General features: G+C 38.4%; 1 non-coding gene across 1 annotated transcript; it reads right to left on the bottom strand.

Moving 5' to 3' along the window:
- Positions 1–9,423: 9,423 nt before the first annotated feature.
- On the bottom strand, positions 9,424–9,525 carry LOC147356338 (U6 spliceosomal RNA). Its single transcript, XR_015143894.1, has one exon. It is a non-coding gene; the product is annotated as a U6 spliceosomal RNA (small nuclear RNA).
- Positions 9,526–9,836: the final 311 nt, after the last annotated feature.

The following is a 9,836-nucleotide window of genomic DNA, read 5'->3' on the forward strand; positions in this document are numbered from 1 at the left end:
CAATTCTCAGATCCATACATGATTACTGGAAAAACCACAGCCTTGACTAGATGGACCTTTGTTGGCAAAATAATATCTCTGCTTTTTAATATGCTGTCTAGGTTGGTTATAACTTTCCTTCCAAGGAGTAAGTGTCTTTTAATTTCATGGCTGCAATCACCATCCGCAGTGATTTTGGAACCCAGGAAAATAAAGTCAGCCACGGTTTCCACTGTTTCCCCATCTATTTGCCATGAAGTGATGGGACCAAATGCCATGATCTTAGTTTTCTCAATGTTGAGTTTTAAGCCAACTTTTTCACTCTCCTTTTTCACTTTCATCAAGAGGCTCTTTAGTTCTTCACTTTCTGCCACTCTGCATATCTGAGGTTATTGATATTTCTCCTGGCAATCTTGATTCCAGCTTGTGCTTCCTCCGCCCAGCATTTCTCATCATGTACTCTGCATATAAGTTAAATAAGCAGGGTGACAATATACAGCCTTGATGTACCCCTTTTCCTATTTGGAACCAGTCTGTTGTTTCATGTCCAGTTCTAACTGTTGCTTCCTGACTTGTATACAGGTTTCTCAAGAGGCAGGTCAGGTGGTCTGGTATTCCCATCTCTTTCAGAATTTTTCACAATTTATTGTGATCCACACAGTCAAAGGCTTTGGCATAGTCAATAAAGTAGAAATAGATGTTTTTCTGGAACTCTCTTGCTTTTTCTATGATCCAGTGGATGTTGGCAATTTGATCTCTGGTTCCTCTGCCTTTTCTAAAACCAGCTTGAACATCTGGAAGTTCACGGTTCATATATTGCTGAAGCCTGGCTTGGAGAATTTTGAGCATTACTTTACTAGCGTGTGAGATGAATGCAATTGTGTGGTAGTTTGAACATTCTTTGGCATTACCTTTCTTTGGGATTGGAATGAAAAGTGACCTTTTCCAATACTGTGGCCACTGCTGAGTTTTCCAAATTTGCTGACATATTGAATGCAGCACTTTCACAGCATCATCTTTTAGAATTTGAAATAGCTCAACTGGAATCCCATCACCTCCACTAGCTTTGTTCATAGTGATGCTTCCTAAGGCCCACCTGACTTCACATTCCAGGATGTCCGGCTCTAGGTGAGTGGGAGTGATCACACCTTCGTGATTATCTGGGTCAGGAAGATCTTTTTTGTACAGTTCTTCTGCGTATTCTTGCTACCTCTTCTTAATATCTTCTGCTTGCTCATTATTAGAGAAACACAAATTAAAACTACAATGAGGCATCACCTCACACTAGTCAGAATGGCCATCAAGAAAAAATCTACAAACAATAAGAGCTGGAGAGACTGTGGAGAAAAGGGAACCCTCTTGCACTGTTTGTGGGAATGTAAACTGATACAGCCACTATGGACAACAGTATGGAGATTTAAAAACTAGGAGTAAAACTACCATATGACCCAACGATCCCACTACTGGGCGTATACCCTGAGAAAACCATAATCCCAAAAGACACATGTACCCCAATATTCACTGAAGCACTATTTACAATAGCTAGAATATGGAAGTAACCTAGATGTCCATCGACAGATGAATGAATAAAGAAGTTGTGGTACATATATACAATTGAATGTTACTCAGTCATGAAAAGGAATGGATTTGAGTCAGTTTTAATGAGGTAGATGAAACTAGAGCCTGTTGTACAGAGTGAAGTAACTTAGAAAGGGAAAAACAAGTACTGTGTATTAACACATATATAGAATCTAGAAAAATGGTACTAATTAGCCTTTTTGCAGGGCAGGAATAGAGATGTAGACTTAAAGAACAGACTTGTGAATACAGAGGGGGAAGAAGAGGGTGGGACTTGAGAGAGTAGCATTGAAACGTGTACCCTACCATATATAAAATAGATAGCTGATGGGAAGTTGTTGTAGAACACAGGGAGCTCAACCTGGTGCTCCCTGACAACCTAGAGGGGTAGGATGGGGTGCGGGGTGGGAAGGAGGTTCAAGAGGAAGGGGACATATTTATACTTATGGCCAACTCATGTTGTAGTATGGCAGAAACCAACACAACACCAAATTATCCTCCAACCAAATTATCCTCCAACCAAAAATAAATTTCAATAAAAAGCAAAAAAAATTTTCAGTCTTAAAGAACACAGACTCTATTTAGTGTAATCAATTAAATCATCTTTTTCTCATCTGCAGAGAACCAGAAGTCTCAACCCATCCATTCTTATCTTTGCTTTAAAGTAGCAAATGAGAGGTTAGTAAAGAGTAAGAGGCAGCACCACTTAAAGTCACAGTGAAGAATCTCAGCTGGTCCCCAAAAAACAGTTCCTCTAAAGAGATCCAGGGCATCATCAGAAGCCTTGACCAGGTACCTGGTCCAAGCCTGGCCACCTGAATTGAAAGCCCCATGCCTTGCTCTTCAATTATGGGGTAAAAAAGACGTTTAGGCCATTGTTAGGGCATGGAGACAGCCTCCTTTCACTCTTTTTCCTCCAAAATTTAATAGCTTTTTTGAGATTGAAATGACACAGAATGAATTATACATATTTAAGTGTACAATTTGATACCTCTTGACATATGTATTTATGAAATTATTTGTGAAAATATTACCATGATCAAAATAATGAATATCCATCACCCCAAGTTTTCTCATGCCTCTTTTTAATCCCTCCCTCTTATCTCTTCCTGTCTGCTTCTGACCTGCTGCTGCTAAGTCGCTTCAGTCGTGTCCAACTCTGTGCGACCCCATAGACGGCAGCCCACCAGGCTCCCCCGTCCCTGGGATTCTCCAGGCAAGAACACTGGAGTGGGTTGCCATTTCCTTCTCCAATGCATGAAAGTGAAAAGTGAAAGTGAAGTCGCTCAGTCGTGTCGGACTCTTCTCGACCCCATGGACTGCAGCCTACCAGGCTCCTCCGCCCATGGGATTTTCCAGGCAAGAACACTGGAGTGGGTTGCCATTGCCTTCTCCAGCTTTCTGTCCTAGGCAACCTCTAATTTACTTTCTGACTCAATATGTCAGTAAATTTGGAAAACTCAGCAGTGGCCACAGGACTGGTAAAGGTCAGTTTTCATTCCAATCCCAAAGAAGGGCAGTGCCAAATAATGTTCAACCTACCAGGCAATTGCGCTTATTTCACATGCTAGTAAAAGTTATGCTCAAAATCCGTCAAGTTAGGCTTCAGCAGTACATGAACCAATAACTTCCAGATGAACAAGCTGGGTTTAGAAAAGGCAGAGGAAACAGAAATCAAATTGCTAACATTTGCTGGATCATAGAGAAACCAAGGGAATTCCAGAAAAACATCTACTTCTGCTTTATTCACTATGTTGCTAAAGCCTTTTATTGTGTGCATCACAGTGAAATAGATTCTTAAAAAGATGGTAATAACAGACCATCTTCCCTGTCTCCTGAGAAACTTGAATGCAGGAAAAGAAGCAACAATAGAACAACTGACTGGTTCAAAATTGGGAAAGGAGTACATCAAGGCTGTATATTGTCACCCTGTTTATTTAACTTATACGCAGAGGACATCATGCAAAATGCCAGGCTGGATAAATCACAAGCTGGAATCAGTATTTCCAGGAGAAATATTAACAACCTGAGATATGCAAAGGATACCACTCCAGAGGCAGAAATTGAAGAGGAACTAAAGAACCTCTTGAGGGGTAAAAGAGGAGAGTGAAAAGACTGGCTTAAAACTCAACATTCAAAAAACTAAAATCATGGCACCCGATCCCATCACTTCATGGCAAATAGAAGGGTAAAAGTAGAAGCAGTGACAGATTTTATTTTGTTGGGCTCCAAAATCACTGTGGATGGTGACAGCAGCCATGAAATTAAAAGATGCTTGCTACTTGGAAGGAAAGCTATGACAAACCTAGACAGTACATTAAAAAGCAGAGACATCACTTTGCTGACAAAGGTCTGTATAGTCAAAGCTATGGTTTTTCCAGTGGTCACATAATGGATGTGAGATTTGGACCCTAAGGAAGGTTGGGCTCTGAAGAACTGATGCTTTTGGACTGTGATGTTGCAAAAGACTCTCAAGAGTCCATTGGACAGCAGGGAGATCAAACCAGTCAATCCTAAAGGAAATCCACCCTGAATATTCATTGGAAGGACTGATGCTGGAGCTGAAACTCCAATACTATTGCCATCTGATGTGAAGAGCTGACTTTTTGGGAAAAAACCTGATACTGGGAAAGATAGAAGATAAAAGGAAAAGGGCAGGCAGAGGATGAGATGGTTGGATAGCGTCACCGACTCAATGGACATGCATCTGAGCAAACTCCAGGAGATAGTGAAGGACAAGGGAGCCTGGCATGCTGCAGTCCATGGTGTCCCAAAGAGTTGGACATGACGTAGCAACTGAACAACAACAACATAGGATTATGTTTGTAATTCACAAATTATGTTTGTAAAATACATAATTCCAAGTATAAAATACATAAAATACAAGTATTGCTTGTATTTTCTAGAATTTTTTTAAAATATAATCACACACTCTTTTTTTGTCTGGCTTCTTGCTTTCAGCGTAATTATTTTGAAATTTATGTACATTGTTGTGTGCTTCCCAGGTGACTGGTGGTAAAGAGCCTGCCTGCCAATGTAGGAGACAAAAGAGAGGTGGGTTCTATCCTTGGTTCTGGAAGACCCCCTGGAGGAGAGCATGGCAACCCATTCCACTATTCTTGCCCGGAGAATCCCCATGGACTGAGGAGCCTGGAGGGCTACAGTCCATAGGATCGCACAGAACTGGACACGACTGAAGCAACTAAGCACTCACGCACGCATATGAATACTATTCAGCCATAAAAACGATGAAATATTGCCATTTGCAGCAACATAGACGGACCCAGAAACTAACATATTAAATGCAATAAAATCAGACAGTGAAAAACAAATATATTATGTATATGTGGAATCTAAAAATTAATACAAATGAACTTATTTGCAAAACAGAAACAGATTTACAGACATAGAAAACAAACTTATGGTCACGAAAAGGAAAGGGATGGAGAGATAAATTAGGAATATGAGATTAACACATAGACAGTACTATATACACAATAGATAAATAACAAGAATATACTGTCTAGCACTGGGAACTATATTCAAATCTTGTAATAGCCTATAATGGAAAAGAATATTAAAAAGTATATATATACACACATATATATATAAAACACTGTTGTACACCTGAAACATTGTAAATCAACTGTAGTTCAATTTTTTAAAAAAGCAGGAGAGGAAAAAAGATGAACAAAATAGCTAAGACTGTTCTGCATTATAATTTAAATTCTAAGTTCATTGTGTGTGAGAGTTGTGTTATGTAGGAAAATCATGAAAATGTTTCTTTTCCTTCTTGTTGGTACCACTCTGGAAACTGACGTTTGTCCTTGGCAGATCAATGTGTGTTTGTGTGCCTGATTTGATGATTGTCTACTAAATCCTCAGAATAACAAGGCTCTTTCTAGATACTAGACTATGCAGCTGGACTTAGAATAGAAAGTACGCCTGGAACCACCATGCCTTTTCCATGGTATTATTCTAGACTGGTCCCATCATGGCATCTGGTCCCATCACTTCATGGGAAATAGATGGGGAAACAATGGAAATAATGACAGACTTTATTTTGGGGAGCTCCAAAATCACTGCAGATGGTGACTGAAGCCATGAAATTAAAAGACACTTGCTCCTTGGAAGAAAAGCTATGACCAACCTAGACAGCATATTAAAAAGCAGAAACATTACTTTGCTGACACAGGTCCGTCTAGTCGAAGCTATGGTTTTTCCAGTAGTCAGGTATGGATGTGAGAGTTGGACTATAAAGAAAACTGATGTCAAAGTGTTGATGGTTTTGAATTGTGGTGTTGGAAAAGACTCTTGAGAGTCCCTTGGACTGCAAGGAGATCCAACCAGTCCATCCTATAAGAAATCAGTCCTGAATATTCATTGGAAGAACTGATGCTGAAGCTGAAACTCATACTTTTGCCACTTGATGCAAAGAACTGACTCATTTGAAAAGACCCTGATGCTGGGAAAGATTGAAGGTCAGAGGAGAAGGGGACAACAGAGGATGAGATGGTTGGATGGCACCACCGACTTGATGGACGTGAATTTGAGCAAGCTCTGGGAGTTGGTGATAGACAGTGAAGCCTGGTGTGCTGCAGTCCATGGGGTAGCAAACAGTCGAACATGACTGAGTGACTGAACTGATTCTAGACTGAAATATTCAAGGTGGGGAAACATGTTGCTGGGAGATACTCAGATCCATAGACTATCAGGAGAGGAAAGGAGGTTGTGAACTATAATCTACAATTCAAACAAACCATTAGCAGCGGAAAAATGAAGAGTGTTTTCTGACTGGACAGAGAATGCCTTTCTGAGCAACAGAGTGCAGGTGGGTGAATCCATAATGGATGTGGCGCAACTCCTCTTACCCTTCATTTTCCTAAGTATACTAAGGAAAGTGATTCCAGTGAGTGGGCAAGGGAAATCTGAGGTTTGGGTTGTGCCCTGAAGAGGATGAATAGAGAACTCTGAGAGCACATATGAGTGACATCCAAGGAAGGAGGGCTCTGAAGGAATGCTTCCCATAGGAGAAGACATCTGAGCCGCATTTTGGATTAATAACATTTTCCATAAACTGTCTAGCAAAACCAAGTATATGTAACTTTGTTCTGTATTTTCCTAGTCTTCTGTAAATGTGTTATCACACTTCCATAACTTTAAATAGGAAAGAGAAAAAAAGAAATCTTGATGAGCAGAGTTTTTAGGAAACTGATGCATAGATAGGTGAATATATTTCCCCAGAGAAAATGAAGCATATGGTCGGATATCTGATTTGGCAATATGACAGAATATTTGAAATTGGGACTCTCCAGTAGAAGACAGCATATGGTCACTGGAAGCACAGGGTGTAGTTTGGGAGAAAGCACTAAGGTGTGAGCCAAAGAAACGGTGAGTGACTGCACTGGGATGAAGCAAATGTCTAAAGCCATCAGCATTGACCGCAGAGAGTTAAAAATAGCACTAAATAGAAGCCAACCAAGATCCCCTGCAGAGTTTCTCACCCACTCTCCTCTCTCTGATGTGACAGATATCAACAGCCTCCAGCAACGCCCACCAGGTAGGCTTTAGAAGTGGGTGATGATAGATTTTGAGGCAACAGTGGACATGAGGGTCAGCAAAAAAACAGTGAAGTAGTTGGGAAACAGACAGCAAATCCTGCTGCAAAGATACTGATTACACCTCTCTCAACTCCCACCTGGGACAAAGGCCAGCATTGTAAATATTTTACTTAATAGTTTATATGTCCCTCAGAAGACAGGATACAAAAGATGTTCTTTCTTTTTGAAAGGGAAACAATATTTTTAACCTAAAGAGAAAATGGAGGGATGGGTGGGAGGGAGGCTTGAGGGAGGGGACGTATGTATCCTTAGAGCTGATTCACATTATTGTGCAGCAGAAGCTAACACAACATCGTAAGGCAATTGTCCTCCAATTGAAAATATATCCTATGATAAACCATAATGGAAAAGGATATTTTAAAAAGAATATATATATATATGTACACAACCAAATCACTTTGTTGTATAACAGGAATTAATGACAATGTAAATCAACAATGCTTCAATAAAAATAAAAAGAGAAAATGGATTAGATTAATTACATTTTGGTACCACCTACTTGACTTCCTCCTCTGCAAGACATAAACTCCTAAACACCTGTATTTAAAATAGTGTAATATTATTATGGTACTTCATGGGATAAGAGAAAATAAATTTTAAAAATCTAAGGACTTCTTGAAAAGGGAATAAAAGGGTGAAAATCAACCAGAAACCTAATTCAGGGAGGAAATAATTTGTGAAAATCAAATAGGTAGATAATGGTGACAAAGCAAATCATGACATTTCTTGGAGGGGGTGATAAATTTTCAGAATCTGAGTTTACTTCTTTGCATTTCATGACATAATGAAGTAGTTAATCTCATATATTCATGTTGAATAAAACAGGTAACTTGACAGGAGCAAACACTTTTTTAAAGTTTTTATTTTTTATTGGAATATAACTGATTAGCAATGTTGGGATAGTTTCAGGAGGTCAGCAAAGGACCTCAACCATACATTTACATGTATCTATTCTCCCCCAAATTCCCCTCCCATCCAGGCTGTCACATAATATTGAGTAGAGTTCCCTGTGCTATACAGTAGGTTCTTCCTGGTTACCCATTTTAAGTATAGCAGTGTGTACACGTCCATACAAACTCCTTAACTATCCTTCCCTACAACCTTCCCCCCAGCAATCTTAAGTCCGTTCTCTAAGTCTGTGAGTCTGTGTAAGTTTATTTGTATAATTTCTTTTTAGATTCCACAGGTAAGTGATGTCATACAATATTTCTCCTTCTCTGTCTGACTTACTTCACTCAGCATGACAAACTCTAGGTCCATCCATGTTTCTGCAAATGGCATTATTTTATTCATTTTAATGACTGAGCAATATTCCATTGTATATATGCACCACATTTTCTTTATTCATTCCTCTGTTGATGGACATTTAGGCTGCTTCCATGTCTTGGCTATTGTAAACAGTGCCACAGTGAACATTGGGGTGCGTGTATCCTTTCAGATCATGTTTTTAAGAGCAGATAATTTTAAAAAGAAGGAAAACAAGGCCAAAAAAATACATTAAAATATTTAGCCTCACTAGTAATCAATAACAATGAGATAATGTCTTTATCAAGTTAATAAAAATTTAAAAAAAAACAATAATGCTCAGGGTTGTTGAGGGTAGAACTGTATAGTCTCACAGGTGGCTAGAGGGAGCATAAAAGGTATGACTTTTCTGGGAAGCAAAATATAAGAAAAATCTCAAAAATGAGCCAAGCATCTGATGTAGAATTTTATTTCTAATATTTATTTTGGGGAAATAAACAGAAGGGATACAGTCCATAGGGTTGCAGAGTCAGACACGACTGCAGCAACTTAGCATGAATGTTTAAGGCCAGATATAAAATTTTAATAGTATTGTTTACAAAGCTGAAAACGTCCAAGAGTTAATTAATGAATATGATGATATTTCTATCCATTAAGTGTGCAGTCATTTAAAATTATACCTATATGCATATACCTGGGAAGAAATTCATAATGCTAATAATAAAGTAGGTTCTGAAATTGTATAGTTTGACTTCAAATTTTTTTAAATTTATAACTATAGACATGAATGCTTACCCCCAAAAAAGCCCAAAATGTTAGCAGTGACAGAATTATGGATACCTATTCTATCCTCTGATATTTTCTATTTTTCTTTAATAAAGATGTACTATTTATGTAACAATATTTTAATAATTAAAGCATAATCGATATACAATATCATTCGTTTCAGCTGTACATCATAGTAATTATAGTCATTGAAATGGTCACTGTGATAAGTCTAAAAAATGTGGAATGCTTCACAAATTTGCTTCCTTACACAGGGGCTATTCTAATCTTCTCTATATCATTCCAATTTTAGTGTAAATGTTGCCAAAGTAAGCACTATAATAACATTTTAATGACTACTTTATGAACAGAAGTATTTTCACTCAAGGTTTTCTCTCCAAAGAATGAAAAAAATCAGAATGCAGGAGTGTGAGGATGTCCAGAAGATGAAGCTGAATGAGAATTGCATGTGTTCAAGAGTCTAACTTTCAGGAAAAACAATGAAGAACTTTTATACATGCTCCAGAAATGATTAATTCAGCAAAGATTTTTTTAGGTCATCATTTTATTCTATTTTTCTGGCTTAAAAAATTCTTCATCTGGAGAACTACACTTTCATAAATTGGGGGATATAGGATGAGATGGAGT

This window comes from Bos grunniens, chromosome 16 (assembly GCF_055505025.1).
Source record: "Bos grunniens cultivar Pamir isolate PY7600 chromosome 16, Bosgru_T2T1.0, whole genome shotgun sequence".
Taxonomy (NCBI): Eukaryota; Metazoa; Chordata; class Mammalia; order Artiodactyla; family Bovidae; genus Bos; species Bos grunniens.